The sequence below is a fragment of the Gorilla gorilla genome, chromosome 19 (genome assembly GCF_029281585.2).
Source record: "Gorilla gorilla gorilla isolate KB3781 chromosome 19, NHGRI_mGorGor1-v2.1_pri, whole genome shotgun sequence".
Lineage (NCBI taxonomy): Eukaryota > Metazoa > Chordata > Mammalia > Primates > Hominidae > Gorilla > Gorilla gorilla.
Genome location: NC_073243.2, coordinates 88,609,166 through 88,632,584, shown reverse-complemented (window position 1 = coordinate 88,632,584; position 23,419 = coordinate 88,609,166). Strand labels below are relative to the sequence as shown.

The window sequence follows — 23,419 nt, the reverse complement described above, 5'->3', positions numbered from 1 at the left end:
CAAGTCTATGCAGAATACTATTATATATTAATTTATGTTCAACATGAAATTTTATTTTTCTGAACAAAAATAAGAGATTCTTATATTTTAATGTAATTGGCAACATTAGTTGAGTTTCTTCAAACACATTGCAAATAATTATATAATACCTGTTTTTTCTATTATTTTCCAATTAGTGAATTCTAGCAATAAGGTTTTTTAAAATGGTTCATTATAATACATGTAATTATAGTCGGGTAAAGAAACACTACTTTCACTAGCTATTAATATTACTTTGACTTGCAAAAAAGCAGCAATGCTAATTAAAGGAGAGCAATTTAAATTTTTAGTTTGGTAGTTCAAGTATCTTTGGCACAAAATGGAAACAGGTATAGCTTACAGAGAATTTGGGGCCGGAAATAGTAAAAGTATGCTTTAGTTCCACAGTTCTGATCCTGGGTTAATACTGTATAGAACCACTAACAAAAAAGCAGAAAAAAAAAATCAACTTTATTATCCTCTGGGAAAAAAATTCATGCTGTGTTACATCATGACAAGCCACTACTACTGCATAGTAATTGGGAGCCAATGGTGGGATCCCACTGTGACTAATCCTTGTTATTTTAGAGGTATTTTTCTGAGCCCCCAAATTAATAAAAAATTTTAAAAAATCTTGACACATCATGTTAAATGGTCTTATTGAATCATTACACTGTTTGGGTTCTACTTATTTTTAGAAATGTCACAGAGTAAATCTTAATTCCTTTGATTTTTCCTTTCACACCATGCACTGATGCTTGTATTTCCTCAGGACTCACTCAGTTACTTTTAATTCTAATCCAACATACATACATTTTCTCAAACTTTAGCAGGAGGGTTATTTTTCCATCCATGTTTTTACCTTTACCAATTATTGCTTCATATGTTAAAATATCTTTTCAGGTTTATTCATCTTTTAACACAATTAAAAGGTGAACTACTTTTAATGTAGAGCCTGTGTGTTTGATTTTATTTTTCATTCCTTGTGTTCTTGGTTATTGCTAAAGATCCTTGTTTACATTAAAAAAATTTGTTAAAAAGTAGGTTTGTCTTCATTCTCTCCGAAAGCATTTAATTATTGCGATACAGACATTCTTATTTGTGGGAAGGTGACAGGATTCAGCATTTCTAAAACTGTAATCCAGAAGCCAACTGATCTAACCAGAGAGAAGCAAGAATAGTGAGAAGAGCCATCATCATCATCACAGTTACAGACGGGCTCCAGAAAGGCTGTAGTGCAATTAAATAGTGTTTTCTGATGCACAGGAGCAGAAAGGATGTCAAATGCTGTGTTTCACTTCTGATGAATCTGCATGGAGCCCTAGGATCTCTTTGCCATGATAAATAAGACTTCCAAGTTTTGCACATAGATTTTTGACAAAGATTGAAAAATCATAAATAGTGCTGACATCATTATATATATAAATATATAATACAATATATATGTAAATACTGGCAAACCCCAAGGAAAATAATACATAATTCATATACCCCTTTTTGGACCTCAAAAAATATTTTAAAAATTAAAAAAATTTTAGCTGTTCCTTACACTGACTTTCTTTCATAGTAACAACCACCACTCATGTTAGGACTACTGAATAAAATTCCATATGTAAAACATTAGGCACATTACAAAGGAAATAAACATCTTAGTAAGAAAACAATATATTGCAAGTTTCAAGGACTGGATCAGATCTGTAAAACAGCTTTTACCATAGAAGAAAACGTTTTCAAAAACACAAAATATTCTGGGGGGATTGGGTTTTATCCTGGTTTAAAGCTGAAACCACTTTAAGGCACGTTGTGGCAATACAGTGATGGCAGGGTGGTTCTGGAAACTGTTAAATCTACAGTGTTCAGGTAACAAAAAGAATGTTTTACTTTTTTTTTTTTTTTTTGAAACAGAGTCTCACTCTGTCACCCAGGCTGGAGTGTAGTGGTGCGATCTCAGCTCACTGCAACCTCTGCCTCCTAGGTTCAAGCGATTCTCCTGCCTCAGCCTCCTGAGTAGCTGAGGCAACAGGTGCGTGCCGCCACACCCGGCTAATTTTTTGTATTTTTAGAAGAGATGGAGTTTCACTGTGTTAGCCAGGATTGTCTCCATCTCTTGACCTCGTGATCCACCCACCTGGGCCTCCCAAAGTGCTGGGATTACAGGCGTGAGCCACTGCACCCGGCCTAATATTTTACTTTTTAAAAATAGGCAAGAAATGGCAAAGATGACTACTTAAATATGGTACTAATGCTATGCTACTTTCTTGAAGCAGTGCAGGTATTCTTGATGAGTGAGTGTAGAGACAATCTGACTTGGTATATTTTTTGGATCTTATTTATGATTTGGAAGAAAACAAATATTTACCAATAAATTTAGAATCAGAAAGGACTTTGCTGGTTGCCATTTTTAAAGTCAGGCCAGTAGCTGCAGACTGCAAGTATTTTTTCTGGTTTCTTTGCCACATTTTTCTGTCATCTCAGCCTTTGGAAAACTACCATCTGGGTCTTCAAGCTGTGTACTTATCAGTGGTAACCACTGTGGATAGCAGAGGCCTTTGAGGCCTTTTTCTGAGGTTACAGCTTTGTTGACGGGGCTCATTTCTTCTAAACACTTGTTCCCTTCCTGATCTAACACATATTCTGACCATCTAGTGTTGTGATCAACAGGGATTTGAAGGGTTATCTTGTCGTCAAAGATCGTGACTGTATCAGCTGTCTTGAAAGGACCTGGAGTTTACTGTCATCAGTTTCACCAGAATCCACTATTTCCTTGGACAGTTTTTGCATAGACAGTGGATTCCTTGTCATAGTAATCTTATGCTAATCTCCTACACAATTTAACTTCTATAGCAAATTTATGTGCTTATCATTCTAAATCTGCATCATTTTAAATGAAGTAAGTATAATGATTTTCACAGTCAATAAATCATATATATTCTGTCACTTGGAGTTGCAGTAAGATGGTCTACCTGAAAGTTCCTAAAAGCTTGGAATCCTGAAAAGGCAAAAATCTCATTATAATGATTTTAGTCCTGAAAAATTCTGATGTACTTACAAAATGTTTAATCCTGAAAGCAACCTTGATATTCTGTGCAATTCTATATGCTTGCTTTCTGTAGCACAGCAGAAACAATAATGGGCTATTACCTGGAAATTGTTGTGGAGAGGATAAAATACATATATACTGTCAAAGTAAGCATGTTGTGGTGTCCAAATTTTTTTTGAAAGTATTTTCTTTTGGTAAACTGGCAATCTTTCTTTTTATGCTGAATTGCTTTTTACTATGCACACACATTTCACCTAACTTTTAAGCAACATTCTATTTTCTAATGTATTAGTTATGGAAATGGGATAAGATATTTTGTAATTACACATTATGTTATTATTGTAATACAAAATGGCTTTTTAAATACCAGTAATTCCTGAAGACTGTTTGTATTTTTCTCTTCTTGTAAATATTTTTTCAATGTTTAGTAGTAGTATATTCCAGGTACAGTGGCTCAAGCCTATAATCCCAACACTGAGGAAGGCAGAGGCAGGAGGATAGCTTGAGCGTAGGGGTTTGAGATCAGCCAGGGCAACATAGTGAGACCCCATTCTCTACAAAATGAAAAAAAAAGTTTGAACCAAATAGTGGTATATGAGGCAAATCTATAACATAACTACCTTCATTAGGTAATTGGGAGTTTTGAATGTAAACATTGTTTTATTTCTTTATTTTTAGCTTGTTTCTATGTTTTCATGGCTGGAAAAGCAAGAGCATTTGGAAATTTGTCTTAAGGAAAAAGTAAAGCAATGTATCACTTAATACATTCAATTCAGACGTCAACCAAATTCATAGTTTAAGTTTAACCACCTTGTCTTTACCGTTCATACTTCTTCAATAGATAAAGGGCAGAAATTGTGAAAACATGCATTTTTTAAAACTTAATGAGTTTAAAGAATAAAATAAAAATATTTTTCACAAAGTGTCTGATGCTATTTGTAGATTAAAGAACCCATAAGATATACTTTATTGTATGGAATGCTAATAAAGTGAAAATATCTTTAGCATGAGGAACATTTGGACTCTGAAGTAGTTTATTTTAAATTCCAGGTCAGTCACCATTGCAACACAAGGACCAATAATGCATTAAAGTTCTTTCCTTCCAGAAAGAATTTTGAATGAAATGTTGTCCGAATGCTAGTAAACAAGATTGGCTGCAATGTTCTCACCAAGAAAAACAACATTAAAACATGAACCCGTGAAGATACATAAATGGCGTCCTTTTTTCTACAGTAATGTATAGTTTCGTTATACAATGTGCTGTTGAATAAACACCAGGTAAAAGAATAAATATTTAACAATGACTTTGTGTTATTTAATACAGTGAATAACTGTATCCAGTGTAATTTGATTTTAAAGCTGTAGCCATTTTAATACAGTATTGGTTTAAATTGAAATCTCAGTTTTAGTAGGCTTATTATTAATTATCAGATCTACCTTGATATGTAGGAACTAAAGCCATTCATTAAAAAAAATCATACATACTTAGAAACTTAAAGGCAAATAATTTTAAACCAAAGTCTGACACTCAAATTATTTATTATAGTTGTATAGGCAATTCCTTGGGTTATTGTATTTTTTTAATACAGTCATACATGATGGAAGCTTTTCTATATCTTATAAGAAACATTGTTGTAGAATTACACGGGTAAAATTATTGTCTGCATTAAGCCTTTATTATGATGGATGACAATGAAACTGGGTCAAAGGCAAATGAGTTTGCCAAATAACATGCTATTTGCAATCATGTTGAAAGATGGTCCCAGGACTCCTGAATCACAGTGAGTACCATTTGTGCTCACAATTATAAATGCTATTACTTGAAACGTCTGAAGAAGAAGACTAGGAACAGAATAATATAATTCCTGTGTGTGGGCCAATATTTACATTAGCATAATAATGTTGACAGGTTTCTCAGCAATCTCTTAGCTAAGCACAAAACATTTATAACAAAGTGTTGATAGAGCCAGAAATGGAAATCCCTTTGGAAAGCTCAGTGAGTGTCAAATTCCAGACAGAGCTAATATATTTCCGTGAGTTCTGAGTCCACCATTTAAACCTTCAATTTTGAAAACACCATATTCATCATTTTTAGAGTTTAACAGTTTCATCACTGTCAAATACGTCATACTAAAAAATGGAAAATCAGAATCTGCAAAACACATAGAATTCATTCAATTCAAAAATGAAGCAGCATTTATTTCACTGGTGGAGCAAACCTTGCTAAACTTCAAGAAAGAGGTAGGTAAAGCACCTGCCAAATGGCAGTTCTATTACTTAGAAAGTAAAAAATCAAAGGGCATTCTCAGAAATGCAGACCCCCAAGATCTAACCACAGAGATTCGGTTTAGAAGTGGGGATCAGGAAACTGCAGGTTTAATAATACATTTCAGGCAATTCTGATGCAGGTGGACAGGGGCCACTCCTTGAGGAATGCTTTGTGATCTCAGTCTATTTAAGTCAAAACAATGAGCCCCTAGATGCCACTTATTCCTCCATTTATCAGTTTTCTTTGCCTATTCATACCTATCTTACTCAGGATTTCTGAAAGTGTACATATTTTTAGGATTTCTGAAAGTGTACATATTTTTAGGATTTCTGAAAGTGTACATATTTTGTAAAGCTGCCTGATAATTGATATGGGCAGTAATTGATAACAGTGTAGGATGGAAAGGAAAATTTTTATCTCACATGGAACATGGCAGAGAGAGGTCTAGAAAGAGAGATAAGGGCAACATAGAGCCTGAACACATAATATAGAGGGAAATAAATTCATAAAGTATTACAGACATTGAGCAAAGGCCTCCTCATATCTACTTTGAAACAGGGAAACAAAAACCAGAGATCCTCTCAACTTATCTATTGCAATGGGTCTAACAGATTGTGTTAGGAAAAGTAAGTTAGAAGGAGAAGGGAAAGAGATCATAAATTCATTTTCTACCTCCTCTATTTGATCTAACCTAAATATATGTACATATTTTCATTAGTTTAAAAACCAGTGATGGAAAATATATAATATATATAATAAATAGGCTCCATATACCTAGGTCTAAGAATGTTTTAAACCTCCATATGTTACGTGTAGTTCATTGCTTTTCTAATAATCAGTAACACTCAATTTCAAGTGAGTTAAAATGCCTTAATATTATATATCACTTTTAACTTACAAAGTCTTCTGTGTGTGTAGCACAGTGATACACACACACACAATATATATAACATATATATATGTCAAGTCATGCTTTAAGGTGTTTCTAATTAAGCTAACAAACTATTGGAAAAGACTGTTAAACAATAACAATGTAATGAAATAAACAAGATTTATATTTAAAATATTTAATAACCAGTGGTTATTGGTCAATCAGAATAAATGAAATCAACACTTCAAATTCAAATATTAACTAGATGCATATTACTTCACAGTTGTAAAGAATTTTTTTTAAATAAGAGAAAACAATTGTGTGATTTGGAAAAGAAATTAAGAAGATTGTAAGAAAAAAAGGACAGTATCAAATTGGAACAATGGCAAAATAATATGAAGAAAATCATAAAATCATTAAAGGGCAATGTATGTTTCAGAAACACATTTTGTGTGAATTTCTGTCATATTGTGTGTGAGTGGCTACAAATGGCCATAAGATCATACTAAATTTTTATTGGATGCTCATATTAGCCTCAGGGGTAGAGAGGGCAAATCCTGTGTGAGGAAGAATGTTTATGGCTCATGTTTTGTATATCCGTGGAAGCAAAGTAAAAGAAAACATAAATAAAATGAGTGATGAGAGTTACACTTCCTGCATCTTCACACCCCATCATTGACCTCCCTAGAAGAGAAAGGATAACTGACTTGATGTGGAAGACTAATTGGGAGAAAGACTCTTTCTCTCTGCAGGTACTTTTCAGTTTCTCTCTTTCATTCCTGCCAACCTCCTGGCAGGCCATGCTCTACTGTTTTTCCAGGACATAAACTTATTCAATCAGGCATTGTCCAAGGAATACTTGCAGGTAACAATTTAGTTGACTTTAAATAATAAGAAATTGCTTGCATATCCAATTGGAGGAGTTTCTAAAGTTATTTTAACCAATTAGCATTGCCATTATTATAAGTTACATTTTAATAAACATTTATCTCCTCTCATATTCTTTATTGAATCAGAACTAGAGAAGAATTAAGTAATGTTACATATTGATCCCTGAAAACTGCAACAAAAATGAAGGAATAAACTACCCAAGGGCATACATCCTGTAATCCATAAGGACTGAACTTGAGCCCAAGTCTCCTGCTTTTGCTCGGTAGGCAAAGAGATGAAAGGTTTGTGAAGCAATAAATCCATATAAATTACTCACCAAAGATGACTTTATATCCTGCAAAGGCTTCATTCAGGGAAAAAAAAAATCAGATTTACAAGTATCATCCCAAATCAAAAAAGTAGTTTTAATATATGCTCAAAGTCAGAAGTAATATCGGCCTCTCAATATATAGTATTTTGATTTAATTAACAAATATAATTACAAATAGCCACAACAAGGTCTTTAGTAGTTAAGACCTCAAAACTTTAGAAAATATTTAAAGACAATTAGATTTTAGGGACTAATACTAATACATTTCACAGAATATTCCTAAGGGAACATGAAAACTTCTGCTTCTAGCCTTTTTTACGTGATTTCACTGTAACTGTCAGTGTTTGTGACCAAAATTAAATTTGTGATCAAAATATATGTATATACACATGAATACACACACTTACGTGTATATATGCATATATACACACGCATATACAAATGCATATGTATCTGTTTACTATTGATAAAAGAAAAACTTCAGCTGAACTAAATTTAAAGTTTAATTGAGCAATGAATGATTCGCGAATTGGGCAGCCTTCCAAGCCCAGGTAGGCTCAGAGACTCCAGCGCAGCCATGTGGTGGAAGAAGATTTATGGATAGAAAATGGAAGTGAGGTACAGAAACAGCTGGGTGGGTTACAGCTCGGTGTTTGCCTTGTTTGAACATGGCTCGAACAGTTGGTTACATTTGCTTGGCCAAAACTCTGTGACTGGCACAAGTGTAGGCTATGGTATGTTTACACCTCCACTTATTACAGTTCACGATGTACAGAAAAGCCTTTAGGCCAAGCTTAAAATATGTAAGGAGGCAGCTTTAGGTTAAACTTGATTTAACACTATATTTTAAATTAAGAATATTAACGCAATGAATACAGTGAATAACACTAAAATATATAATAGCTCATTACTTTATAACTTAAATTGTCATAAAAGTAAGTCGTGGTTATTTGAAAACATGTGAAAAACACAATTAAAAGAAAAAAATGCATCTGTAGTCCTCACTCCCTTGAGGTCCCACAACACTAGTATCATTTGTTTATATTGCCGTCTAGCAATTTGTATATAAAATCTGGATAATATTATACTACTCATATTCTAGTATGCAGAAAGACAAGATATATTTATGTTCTATATCTAGTTTTGGTGTAACATTCTACAGTTAATATTTTTACATGTTGTTAAATATTACTCAAAATATTTAAAGACTATATTCTATTCTATTCTATATTAGATTGAATAATAGCTCCCCCAAAATATTTTTCCTTTGAGCGTGAACTTCTTTGAATAAAGAGTCTTTGCAGATGTAATTCAATTAAGTATTTCAAGATGAGATCATCATGGATTAACCATGGATTAATCCACAATGATTTGTGTCCTATAGGAAAGAAAAGAAGACAAAACAATACCCAAAGGCAGGGTTCTTGTGAGGACAGGCTGAGATTGGAGTGACACATCTACTAGTCAAGGAACATCATGGATTGCAGCTTCTAACCAGAAGTGCAGAGAGAGACATAGAACAGGTCCTCCCTCAGAGCCTCTGGAAGAAACTAACACTGCCAATGCCTTGATTTTGGAATTCTGGACCTCAGAAATGTATAGAATGAAAATCTGTGATCCAAGCTATCTGGTTTTTGGTAATGTATTACAACAACACTAAAAAACCAACACTATTATCTCCTCTTATCTGTAAGGACGATGTTCCAAGACTCCCAGTGGATGCTCGAAACCTAAAATGATACTGAGCCCTATACAGTAATGCTCTGTTAGCAACTGACTGCATATACAATGGTGTTTCCATAAGATTATAGTGGTGCTGCCCTATACAGGTGTATTTTTTTTATATTTTATACCATATTTTTACTGTACCTTTTATATGTTTAGATATGTTTATGTACATAAATATCATCATGTTACAATTGCCTATAGCATTTAGTACAGTAACATGCTGTAAAAGTTTGTAGCCTAGGAGCAATAGGCTGTACCACGTAACAGAGGTCATAGCAGGCTATACCCTCTAGGTTTAAGTTCAGTCTATGATGTTCACACGATGACAAAGATCACCTAACAACACATTTCTCTGAAGGTATCTCCATCTTTAAATGATGAATGACTATGTATGCTATACACAAATTTCTTTTTGCTTCTTCACAGTTTTATGGATAGAAGATTTGTTCATACCATAGATGTTAGCACTGTTGGCATATGATTTTTTTCATAATTAGGTAAAATCTAAATTTTTAACTTAGATGAAGCACTTTATAGCTTTTGTTGGACATATTTGAATTACCAACATCACTACTCTTGTGCTCTGAGAGCATTATTAAGTAATATGAGTTCCTTTAATACCAGCATTTGGACACCATGGCAGTCAGTCTGATCACCAACAAGACTACTAAGTGACTAACGAGCTGGTTACATATACAGTTTGGATACACTGTAAAGAGATGACTCACGTCCAGGGCAAGACAAAGTGGAATGGTACAACATTTCATCAGGCTACTTGGAATGGCATGCAATTTAATACTTATTAATTTTTAAATTCTGGAAAGTTTCATTTAATATTTTTAGACTGTAGTTAACCCTTGTTTGCAAACCTGCAAGTGAGTAAAGACTGCTATACACATCCTATAGCTATACCAATATTTATTGTATCTCATCACATTTTTAAGGTGCTATTTATTATCCCTATGCAAAAATCTTTATAAGCATTTTCGATTAAGCCTATATTTGAGTTATCTAAACATTGAATTTTAATACATTTAAACAATAACAGAGATTTCCAAATTTCTCCCAGCTGGGTGTGGTGGCTCATGCCTGTAATCCCAGCACTTTGAGAGGCCGAGGTGGGCGGATCATGAGGTCAGGAGTTCTAGACCAACCTGACTAACATGGTGAAACCCCATCTCTACCAAAAATACAAAAATTAGCCTGGCATGTTGGCGTATGCCTGTAATCCAAGCTACTCAGAAGGCTGATGCAGGAGAATCGTTTGAACCTGGGAGGCAGCAGAGGGGGAGGTTTCAGTGAGCCGAGATCACACCACTGCACTCCAGCCTGGGCGACAGAGCAAGACTCTTGTCTCAACAACAACAACAAAAACAAACCTGATATTCCCAGTAGTAGTTAATTGTGATAGAACTTTGAAAAGGAGCAACATTATATTGTATATTTACGATCTGTACAAAATATAGTATGAACAATACTTTTAGTTTGTATCGATTGTAAATATGAAAGTGGTGCTTTTGGAAACAAAAAGAAGTGTTTTATAATTTAATAGTCATACTTCTGTTACGATCCTGATGTTGTTTGTTGTTTCAGTTCCTAAAGCTTAGAATGTCAATTGAGAATCAGTGAAAGCTTACCCCTCAGTAGGTGTTATTCCCACTAATATTTTCCTTCATTAGGGTAGATAATCAGAAATTGACTGCAAAAATGTATCTATCTTAGATTAATCTCATACGTATGTAGAGATAATGAAATTTAAATGTGTTTTTCATAACCTATGGGATTTATGGGATTTCAGTACGAAAAAGATTATATAGCTAGACACAACACAATTATATTTTCATCAAAACTATTTGACTACTTTGCAATAATTATCAAAAAATTTTTTAAATTCAAATATTTAGTTCAAATATTAATTGGTAAGAGTAAAAAGACAATTTATGAAAAGTTATTTCTAATTAAATATTATCTGTATTTAATTCTTTCATATTAGTTTTTAAAGGTAAAACAAAATAACGAGTCTAGGCAGCTAAAAGATAAAATTTGTTAATTTTATCAACTAAGAATGATAAATATAGTTGGGTTTACCCAATAGGGAATAGGGTATAAATGTTTTGTTTATTTTTTGACTTTTTAATTCATTTTAATAACACCTAATGAGTTTATATAAAACATCAAGTTTCCAGATTATTTTAAGACTATAATGTGTATCTGAGAATTTGCTTCTTAAGGGCAAACCGGCCATTAAAGACAATTGGTAGGGTTGCAACTTCATAAGAGATTGGAATGTTGTCTAAAGCAACAGAATGCAGTGCAATAACAATCTCAGAATCTTCCTTTTTCTATCATTTTTGTGAAGAAACATGAGGAAAATATATTATAGTCAATTACAAAATTAGGTCATTTGAGGTGGGCTATTATTTATGAAGCCCACGTCACTGTTTTCTCAATGTTTTAAGCTGTGTCAAAAATAAGGTCAAGTTCAGTAAGCTTACTTTTATGTAAAAGATTAAAAAAAGATTGCTAGTATATTAATAGTTTCTGATACATTTGTTTTTGTTTTGAGATAGAGTCTCGCTCTGTCGCCCACGCTGGAGTGCAGTGGTGAGAACTTGGTTCACTGCAAGCTCCACCTCCTGAGTTCAAGTGATTCTCTGGCCTCAGCCTCCCGAGTAGCTGGGACCACAGGCACATGCCACAATGCCTGGTTAATTTATATATTTTTAGTAGAGATAGGGTTTTGCCATGTTGGCCAAGCTGGTCTCTAACTCCTGACCTCAGGTGATCCACCTGCCTCACCCTCCCAAAATGCTGGGATTAAAGGCATGAGCCACTGTGCCCAGCCAATTTGTGGTACTTTCTAAGAAATTTGATCTCAATTGAAATGTTTTTTTTTTAATAAAATAATAGAAAGGAGTCACTAAAAAGGAAAGTGGCATAAAAGTTTAGACATTAGTATCAAAACAGCAGGATGTGTAATTTCAGGTATCTTTATGGAATGTGTTGTTTAAATTTACATTTGTTACAATAGTACAATGGGTATTAGTATTAGGCAGGGCATTTTTTAGAAAAAGATTATATTGTTTATTTGATAAATATTATACAGATTTGTCACTTCTGTAGTTCAATAGTTTAAAAAAGTTTATATTTAGCTAATATGTAACTCATAGTTATCATCTTTTTAATAATACCTTAAATGGTCTAGTTAAAAAATTGATTAGTATGGAGTGTGAATTACCTGGTCTCACAAAACAGAGATTAGATGAAGGTATTTCTGTTAATCAAATAAATAATAAACTTACAAACATGTTATATTTAAGACAAAGTTTAATTTGTAGCAGGCAACGTACATATACAATTACTAACTGCCTGCAATTATTGTGTTCTTTCTATGTGTCAGGCTCTGTTCAAAGCACTGTTCCTGTGTTATATTATTTAATTCTTGTTCAAGCCCCATCAAGTTTTATTACTCTCATTTTACAAATGAAGAACCTGATGCAATGGGAGGTTTATTCATTTGCTCCAGGAAATAGAGCTGGAAAAATTTAAAGCTAAGATTTGAACCCAAGGACTATGACTAAAGAGCTTACATCTTTATTACTACACTATACTTGTTCATACTTCTAGAGAGAATTACTCAGTTAAGCGGATATTTATAAAGTATTTTAAGTTAACGTATGTAGTCAGGGTAAGTAATCAGACAGTTCCTGAGGAAAGATAGAATGTACACCTACTTTTAGTAAGTTTATTCATTTACATTAAGTGATAACATGTATTTATTTAAAATTATGTATACTCATATATATACTTACACACAATCATATATATATATATATACACACACACACACACACTGTTTTTCTTTCTACTGTAAAATATTAGGTCTTAATAGACCACTCATACATTCAAGGACATCTAGAAAATCTGCATAAAAAATATAAAATATCTCATTAAACTCATCAAAGAACTTCTAAGGTTGAAAGCTTCAGGGAGTAAGATTTGCAAAAGAAGAAAAATGCAGGTAAATTCAATTTCTGTTTTTTTTTTTTTTTTTTGAGACGGAATCTTGCTCTGTTGCCCAGGCTGGAGTGCAGTGGTGTGATCTCGGCCCACTGCAAGCTCTGCCTCTCAGGTTCACGCCATTCTCCTGCTTCAGCCTCCTGAGTAGCTGGGACTACAGGCTCCCGCCACCACACCTGGCTAATTTTTTGTATTTTTGGTAGAGACGGGGTTTCACTGTGTTAGCCAGGATGGTCTTAATTTCCTGACCTCGTGATCCACCCGCCTCAGCCTCCCAAAGTGCTGGGATTACAGGTGTGAGCCACCGCGCCCGGCCGGTAAATTCAATTTCTAATTTTACCATTCTAAGAAGTTCACAGGATGAGTGGATGAGAAGTGAAACGGAGTTTCAGGAGCACATAGGTCAAGGAAACAAAAACTTGAAGTTTATAATTCACCAAGAAAAATGTGCAATTTGAAGATATACAAACTAGTCAAATTAGAAATAAGCAAACTCACATAAAGAATAAAACCCAGATCCAAATTACATCAGTTGTTGATGCGATATACTTGGTCTGCTTTTAGCCTGAGTTTCCGGTTTTTGTCCTGAAGTTCCTGGCAGAATCAAGGACAAACACAAAACTTCAGTGGGGGAATACATCATCCCCAGGGGCTCAATACTGCTTTATCTTTTTTTTTTTTCAAACACAATCCCACAATTTGATTAAAAATCAATAGAATCTCATCATTCACGTTGCTCCCATTTTCTCAAATGCTAGACATGTTCCATGGATCAGTGCATTTCCATCTGTTCTGAATCACAACCTAATTTCCTGTGTGCGAGTCTCAACATGTGAGTGGTTTAGTATTGTAATGCTATATTTGTCACCTCACTGACTGTCAGCAACATGGTCCTTGTTGCCATGTGGCTGGCAAGATATCCAATTTCAAATTTCCATCATGACATTTTGTTTTTTAGGATCCTTTTCTGCACCAATAGCCATAATTCAGATTTTTCCCAGAAGCAGACACTTTGACAAAAAGATTGAAGTAGTTTACTGCAAAGATGTTTCTAGGAGTCCCTAACAGTTGAATGGGAAGTAAGATATGTAAGGGAAAGAGGGAAAGATATGTACAAGCAACACTATGGAGAAAGTTACAACTGGAGCTTAATTCCGCTGGGGAAACCTAAGAGATGGTGTGCAACTTGCTCCGCAGAGTTATTCCTCCCAAGAAGCAAGAAAGATGGGATATTTGTGCAGAAACCACCACTGCATGTGGGCCACTCTCAGAAGACTGTTAATTCCTGCATCTCTGGCCTGACTTACATAAGGACTGAAAGGGTTCCAGGCCAGTGAACGTCCTCGAGCAAGGTGGAAGTAACTGAAAGATGGGCTAGTATGCATTTAAGTATCAATGCAAGGGGAATATGGGTAGAACACTGATAGACTCTGTGCCACAGTCCCAAGTAGATTTAGCCAGCTACACAGTCAGTCATCTTTTTCTTTCTCTCTTTTGGGATTCTTTGGGAATACCACAACCTTAGTTTTCTTCCATGAGCCATTTTGCTACCTGATAGTATTTACTGCAAATGATTGTTCCACATAGAAATTTTATCAATGGGCAAGATGTCTAAGATTTTTGGATCCTGTCATAAAGATTAGTGATAAGGCCAAAAGGCATTTATAGTTTTTTTTTTTATGAATTGGAATAAGAATTGGTCTTCATTTTCAATCCTGCATATCTAGGCTCGCTGTACTTCCTTCCTATTGTGTCTATTTCCAAACTGGTTACTTTTTTCTTAGATTTCTCCATGTCTTGTTGTATTTTACTATAGAAACTGATTGAAGTTGCCAATGGTACTAAAATTATTTCTTCTGCACTTTACCTCCAAAGTTACAAATTCTTTTTATTTAAAACTTTAAAAAATTTATTATTTGCCTGCCTTCTTATTTAAATCAGGCAAAAATACAACCAAATATTTCATTATGACATAAAATTGATTGTCATTATTCTGTCCTCAAATATTATTCTTGTTGTCTGACATTTGTTCATAGAGCCAATTAAAAATGATTTTTTCACACCATGTCACTGTATACAAAAAACTAAAACAGATACAACAGTAATTATACACTGCAGTAGTACACATTGAATACAATGAAGCTCTGGACTAAAGGAAAGAACAGGAGAAATAATAAGGCAGTTATGTGGAAAACTTCCTACAACATTTGTTGATTAATTGAATTGTAGAGAAAAGGAAAGATATTAAGAGTGACTTCTAAGTTTCTCATTGGAATCTCACAAGAGGATAGTACTATAATGTGGAAGAGTAGAACAGTGAAAGTTGAAGGTGTATGATATAGTTTGAATATTTGTTTCTGCCCAAATCTCGTGTATAAATTTAATCCCTAATATTTGGGGTGGGGCCTGGGGGAAGTGATTGGATCATGGGGAGCAGAGTTTTAATGAATAAAGTGAGTTCTCCTGAGATCTGGTCATTTAAAAGTGTGGCACCTCTGCTGTCATTTCTCTCGCTCCCTTTCTCACCTTGTGACATGCGTGCTCCCCTTTTGTCTTCTGTCATGATTATAAGCTTCCTGAAGACTCCCCAGAAGCCAAGTAGACATTATCACCATGCTTGCTGTAGAAACGTGAGCCAATTAAAACTCTTTTCTTTATAAATTACCCAGTTTCAGATATTTCTTTACAGCAATGCAAGAACAGCTAACACAGAAAAATTGGTGTCGAGGAATGGGACATTGCTATCAAGACTGAAAATGTGAAAGCACCTTTAGAGCTGGGTAATGGGCAGAGATTGGAAGACTTTGGAGGGCTCAGTAAAAGACAGAAAGATGAAGGAAAGTTTGGAATTTCTTAAGACTGGTTAAATGGTTGTGACCAAAATGTTTAAAGTAATACAAACAGTGAAGGCCAGGCTGCTGAGGGCTCAGATAGAGGTAAGTAACTTACTAGGAACTGGAGGAAGGTCACACGTTATGCTTTAGCAAAAAACTTGGCTGCATTCTATTTATGCTCTAGGGGTCTGTGGAAGCTTCAACTAAAGAATCATGATTTGGGATATCTGGCAAAAGGAATTTCTAAGCATCAAAGAATTCAAAATCTGGCTGCTTCTAACAGCCTGTACTCAGACACATGAGCAAATAAGTGACTTACAGTTGGAATTTATATTAAACAGGAAGCAGAGCATAAAAGTTTGGAAAATTTGCAGCCTGGCCATGTGGTGGAAAACAAAAGCCTAATTTCAGGTGAGGAGTTTAAGCAGGCTGTGGAGCAATCACTCACTAGAGATATTTGCATAATTAAAAAAGAACCAAATGCTAATATCCAAGCTAATGCGAAAAAGACCTCAAAGGCATTTTAGAGACCTTCATGGATGTTCCTCCCATTACAGGCCTGGAAACCTAGGAGGACTGAATGGTTTTGTGTGCAAGATCCAGAGCATCACGGCCCTACACAGCCTCAGGATTCTGCTCCCCACATCCCTACTGCTCCAGCTCTAGTCATGGCTCAAGGAGGCCAAAGTACAGCACAGGCTGCCACTTCAGAGAATGCAAGCCATAAGCCTTGGTGGCTTCTTTGTGGTGTTAAAACTACAGGTGCACAGAGTGCAAGACTGGTAGATTCTTGGCAGCCTCCACCAATTTTGAAGGATGCATGGAAAATCCTAGATGTCTAAGCAAAAGCTTGCTGCCAGGGTGAAGCCCACACTGAGAACCTCTACTAGGGCAATGAGGAGGGAAAATGTGGTGTTGGAGGCTCTGTACAGAGTCCCAACCAGGACACTTCCTAGTGGAGCTGCGGGAAGAGGGCCAACATCCTCCAGACCCAAGAATGTTAAATCTACCAGCAGCTTTCACCCTACACCTGAAAATGCCACAGTCACTCAACTCCAGCCCACGAGAGCAGCCTTGGAGGCTGCACCCTGCAAATCCTCAGAAGCAGACCTGCTCAAGGACTTGGGAGCCTACCTCTTGTACCAGTGTGCCCTGGACGTGGGACATGAAGTCACAGGAGAATATTCTGGAACTTTAGGATTTAATGACTGCCCCACTGGGATTCAAACTTGCATGAGGCCTGTAGCTCCTTTCTTTTGGTAGATTACTCCCTTTTAGGATGCTGATGTCTATCCAATACCTATATCCCCATCGTATCTTGGAAGTAAATAGCTTGTTTTATATTTTACAGGCTCATAGGAAGAAGAGACTCACTTTGTCTCAGATGAGATTTGGGACTTTGGATTTTTGAATTCACGCTGGAATAAGTTAAGACTTTAGGGGACTAATGGGAAGGCATGATTGTGTTTTGAATGTGAGAAGGACATGAGATTTCGGGGGGGCAGGAGTGGAATGATGTACTTTGGATATTTGTTCCATCAAAATCTGCCATTGAAATTGAACCTGGTGGGAAGTGATTGGATCATGGAGGTGGAGTTCCCATAAATGGAGTAAGTTCTCACAAGATTTGGTCATTTAAAAGTGTATGGCACCTCCCCGCCATTAGTCTCTTGTTCCCATTCTTGCCATGTGATGTGACTGTTCCACCTTCATCTTCCACCATCATGATAAGTTTCCTGTAGCCTCCCAAGAAGCTGAGCAGATGATAGCACCATGCTTCCTGTAAAGCCTGCAGAACCATGAGTCTAATTTTTTTTATAAGTTATCCAGTCTCAGATATGTATGTATATATGTATGTATTTATTTATTTTTATTTTTATTTTCTAGACAGAGTCTTGCTCTGTCACCCAGGCTGGAGCGCAGTGATGCAATCTCAGCTCTCTGCAACCTCTGCTTCCTGGATTCAAGTGATTGTCCTACCTCAGCCTCCTAAGTAGCTGGGGCTACAGGCATACAGCACCGCACCAACTAATTTTTGTATTATTTGTAGAGGCGGGTTTTTGCCATGTTGCCAAGGCTGGTCTCAAACCTCTGAGCTCAAGTTATCTCACCACCTTGGCCTCCCAAAATGCTGGGATTATAGATGTTAGCCACCATCCTCAGCCCAGTATTTCTTTATAGCAATGCAAGAACATTTTAACACAGTACAAAAAATTCAGAGATCTTTGTGGGTGCTAAATTTTGGCTTCTAAGTGAATACTTCACATAGGCAGACAGTGAAGTTTATAGCCCAAGAAAGAAAAGTCAAGAGTAACATCTACATTTGTGAGATGTGATCTACAGAGATATCTTTAAAGCTATTCACGTTTATGTTACTTTGTAGAAAGACAGTATAGATGATGAAGGATAGTTAAAACCAAGCCCAACAAACAGTCCTTCAATATAAGTTTTACCTGGTAAGGAAAAAATAGATTTACCACTATGCAACATATCCAAGTAACAAAATTACATTTGTACACCTTAAATTTATAAAGATTAAAAAAAAAAGACCAGAGTGATAATAGTCATTGACATAGAATAAAAATATGGTGTGACAAAATATTTTGTTTTGTTTTCTCAGAGTGACTGTACTAAAATGTACAAAGAAGAAAAAAATGCCATTTGCATGCAGAAAAAAGTGACATTTTCTATTAAATGTAAAATTTTAAAGTTGGTCATAATACTCCTTAAGTAAAAGTATTAACCCTCTAAAAGATTGATTGCTGTCCATTCTTCTTTGTACCTTCACATGCTTATTTCATCATTCATTTCTCAGTAATGTTCTATTCAAAGAAGAATAAATAGTAATCAAACAATAGTTCTCATTAAAATAAATTTTATAAAGGCAAATATATGTAATTGTTTTCCAATGTGATAGGAAAACTATTATTCAATTTTTAGATTGCAATATAGTGTAAAATTTTCAAACAGTTGAAAATTGTACTTAATTTATAAGGACTCAGAAACTGCAATGTGTTAGATAAGTGTCAATATCATATATATTTGTAATATATTGATAGAATTAAATTTTATTACAGTTTATACAATATGAAATATAATAAAATAAATATGTGTATACATGTATATGTGTATCCATGTTTACACAGTATGAAATACTATAATAAAATAAATATGTGTATACACATGCAAACACTAGCAGACTGTCTTCACATGGGCTTTCTGGCCACAATCCAAACATTTAGATAAAAATATGCTGCTTCTTTGTTCACTGACTTTCCTGTCTTTTCCTGTTGCTGATGATCTGCATTTTTCTACTTTCCTATTCCCTTCAGGATACAGCTAATGTATGAATAGGGATAGTGGTGGTAAATCCAACCAATTATTCTCTGTTAATTCATTAGCCAGATAATGTGTTACCTCTCCAAGGGAATGTAATGCCTAACTTTCTGTATACATCCCCTATAAAGTGTCTACAGAGAAAAACACTAATGGTGGGAATTTTAAAAGATTCAACTAGGAGTTAATTTATTCAAAGGGGATTTTCTTAGAATCCCTCAAATCACATTAATAGACTAGCTGCCTGCCCTAATTATGCATAAATCAATGCCACATTCTAGAAGTTACTCAAGGAATGGGCACATATTTAGTATGTTGACTTCTAAAAAGGACAGCAAACAAAATACTTTTTGTCATTATTAGTGAAGATGTTTATTATCACCAAAGTTTTAATAAAACTAGATTTAAATTTAATTATTATAGAAGATTTGTAAATATAATCTCTTTTTATAATCATGCATAACGATCTATGCATAATGTTTTATGTGGCAAATATGAAATGTAAAAGAAAATCATCCCTAATTGATTTCTGATAAATAGGTAATCTATTACCAACCTCAGGCTCATAAGACTTGTCTGTAGTAATTACTACTTGTGAAGAATGAATGAACACAAGGAGGATGATTAAATTAATTTTCTTTCTTTACTGTATGTATTGTCTAATTTCAGAGTTTCTTCCAATATCAAAACTTCAGTAATCATCTATCTCTATGCAAATTATCTTTCGTCTGAGCTTGGGGCATTTTTTTTTAAATTGTGACTAGGCAATCTCTTAATACTGCTTATAAGAAATTTATACACAATATGGATACAACTTATAACATTATGTTCATTAACTAAAAAAAAATATTTTTCTCTTTTGATTTGTTCATCTTAAAGTTTATTACTGCATTAATTGTTCATGTCCTATATGCAACCAGTTCATAAATCAGTTTGGCATTATGGTTTCAGTACATTTTTCCTCTCTATCCCATTCCAATCACCATTATGCTGTGTATTTGTTGGGTTATGTTCCCCGCTAGTGTGACTTCTCAATCATAGCCACCCTCCAGACTATACATTGTGACAAAGTTAAATATGAGTTCTTAAATCAATACTTCCCAAATATAAAAATAGGAGTATATATGGAAGTCTTGATTAAAGGTAAATGTAATAGTTCAGTACTATGAGGAAACGAGAGTGTTTTCTATAAACGGTGCTGAGACAATTGCAAATCCATGTGGAAAAAATATATATCTTGGCCACTACTTCATACTATGTACAAAAAAGAAATTCTAGATTTGCAGATCTAGATGTAAAAAGGAAACAATAATTAAATAGGAAAATAGAATATTTTTGTGATGTAAGCAAAGTGTTCTTAAACTTAAAACAGAAGTGCTAATTTTAAGAGAAAAATAATTTATAAATTAGACTGAATTAAGGCTAAACTCTTATTTATCAAAAGACATACTAAAAGGTAAAAGGCAAGGAACATCATAAGAGACGACTACACAATACTTAACTACAACCATGTATATCCAGAATATATAAACAATTGCAACAGATGAATGGAAAAGAAGACAGAAAATCAAATATGGATATGGGCAAAAGTCAAAAGAATTAATGGAGTCATAAGGAGAAGGCAAATTCAAAACACAATGCTATACTACTACATACTCATCATAATGGTAAAAATGGCAAAGAAAGAAAATGCCAAGTTTGGTGAGGATGTAGAATTCTCATGGTGGTGATAACATATATTGATATAATTACATTGGGAAGCTCTTTGGCTTTATCTACCAAAACAGGATATATGAATCAGAAATTCTGCACCAAAGTATATATCCAACAGAAAAACATAAGTTTACCATAGGACATATACTAGAATCTTCATAGCAGTATTATTCATAGTAGCTAAAAAATTGCAAAATGCCCAAATGCCTAACAGTAAAATAGACATATATATTTTCCACAATGGAATACTATATGATAATCAAAATAAATAATTTATTACTGCATGTACAATATGTATAAATATCCATATATCAAATTAACCACAGTAAACTAGACACAAAAGAGAAAATTAGAATGATTTCATCTATGTAAAAAATAAAATCTATAATACATACAATGAAATATTATTCAGCCGCAAAAGCAAATAAATTTCTGATACACACTACAACATGAAAAATCTTGAAAGCATCATGCAAAGTGAAATAATCCAGACACCAAAAATTAAATACTGTACAAGTCCAACTATATGCAATATCTATAATATGCAAATTTGTAGAGTCAGACAGTAGATTAAAGGTTATCACAATTTAGGAGAAGGCAGAGTTATAGCTTAATAGATACAGAGCTTCTATTTGGAATAATGAAATTTTGAAAGTAAATATGCACAACACAATGAATGTAATTAATGCTGTTAAATTATACACTTAAAATAATTAAAATGGAAAATGTCATGTTGTATGTATTTTACCATAATAAAAATTTTTTAAAAATCAAGCAAGTGTACCGAGATTTAACTATCAAAATGTTCATAACAAATAGCAGAGAAAAAAATTATAACAGTCTAAACTGTCAGCAATTGGAGGTAGGTTAAACACATTTTAGCACAAACACTCAATGAAAGATTATGAGACCATTCAAAATCATATAGGAAAGAATATTTAATGGCAAGAAATATATTCACATATACTATAAAACTAAATATACGTCATGCAATCACTGTTTTGTTTTAAAAATTATATGTGTATGATTAGAAAAGAAGCATCTATACCAAAATTTATCTCTGGGCAGTGACATTTTTTCTTCTTTTTTAACCTTTATTCTTTCAATTTTTGATGTCACAAATATGTATTACAAATAGACAAATAACACAAGTTTTAGTTTCATATGAGCAAAGAAACAAAACATATTCTTAGAAATTCAGAACTTGGTAGTGACTGGATGACAGCATCAGAAGTCTTCTGGAATATCACAGAAGTACTCTGTGGTGTTTCATTTCTTGACGTGGGTACTGGTCGCAAAGGAATGTTTAGACTTTGAATCATACCCTTTATAATATTTATATTGTCCAATATGCATATGAGGCTTTAAGAATTTTTAAATACATTTTGAGAGCACTCTTTGCTAATTTAATTGGGGATAATCATATACCTTATATGGTTTCAATTGCATTTTAGGTTTATTCATTAGATATTTTATAGTCAGTCTCATCATTTTTCAAATGCAATGTTCTCTTAAGAAAGCTTTGTTCAATTTCCAAATGGAAAGTTCTTTATAATACTTTGGGGAACTCATTATGCTTCATTTTTCTAATTTACATATTTAATGTAAATAGGGTTGACATGTAATGGACAGTAACTATATCAAGCATGGGACGCAAAAGTTGAGCAATTTGCTTCAACATAGTCTTTAATGGACCCTCTCAGAAAAAAAAAAAAAGTGGAGCTTATAGTTCAAAAGCCAAAAGAGATGAAAATTCAGATTAGTGTAAAGAAAGCAAATCCTGGTATGTTGATAGAGACTACTGAGGTTAAGGGTGTTGGTGCATTAGCAAGAAAGATTTTTTTTTTTTTTAGTCACTTCAGCTATGTTTTGAAGATTCATAATTTTTTGGCATGAAAAGAATGTCATGAGAGTGGGGACATGAAGGTAAAGATATTTCATACGGTCAAGCGTGACAAAAATGGAAATGGACTGGAGGTGGTTATGACTGGCAGTTCAAGGCAGAGGCAGAAAAACATTTGTAGATCTCATTAAGGAGTTTAAATTGTATGGGAAGACCTGTGAAGTTTTTAAAAGACTAATTATATATGTGGTAAAATACTTAAAATATGTCTCAGAATGCTGCATGGAGAATAGATTTAATTTCAGAATCATAGAGAATAATTCAGAAAATATGACAGTTGTGTAGCCAACAGCAATTGCTGTTATTGACTTTGGCAGTCCGGGTTGAGAGAAATATTTACGTTCTCAACGTGTTCTCGAATATATGTTTACTGAGATATGTTTGAGGAGACAGAATGAATGGAAATCAGTGACAAAATCATCGTTGAATAAATTCATGGCCTGAAAAAATATGGCTGATAAGGGAAGACTAAGAAAGAAATGAGTG

The 23,419-nt window shown here is 34.1% G+C and overlaps 1 long non-coding RNA gene across 3 annotated transcripts in view; it reads right to left on the bottom strand.

The window, feature by feature from the left end:
* LOC115931261 (uncharacterized) overlaps positions 1 to 23,419 on the bottom strand; it is a 121,505-nt gene that overhangs the window by 29,215 nt on the left and 68,871 nt on the right. For all 3 annotated transcript variants that reach the window (XR_010131798.1, XR_010131799.1, XR_010131797.1), the window contains exons 4-5: positions 15,674 to 15,767; positions 13,646 to 13,741 (exon numbers count right to left, since the gene is read on the bottom strand). This is a non-coding gene — a long non-coding RNA (uncharacterized lncRNA). The remainder of the gene's footprint in view (positions 1 to 13,645; positions 13,742 to 15,673; positions 15,768 to 23,419) is intronic.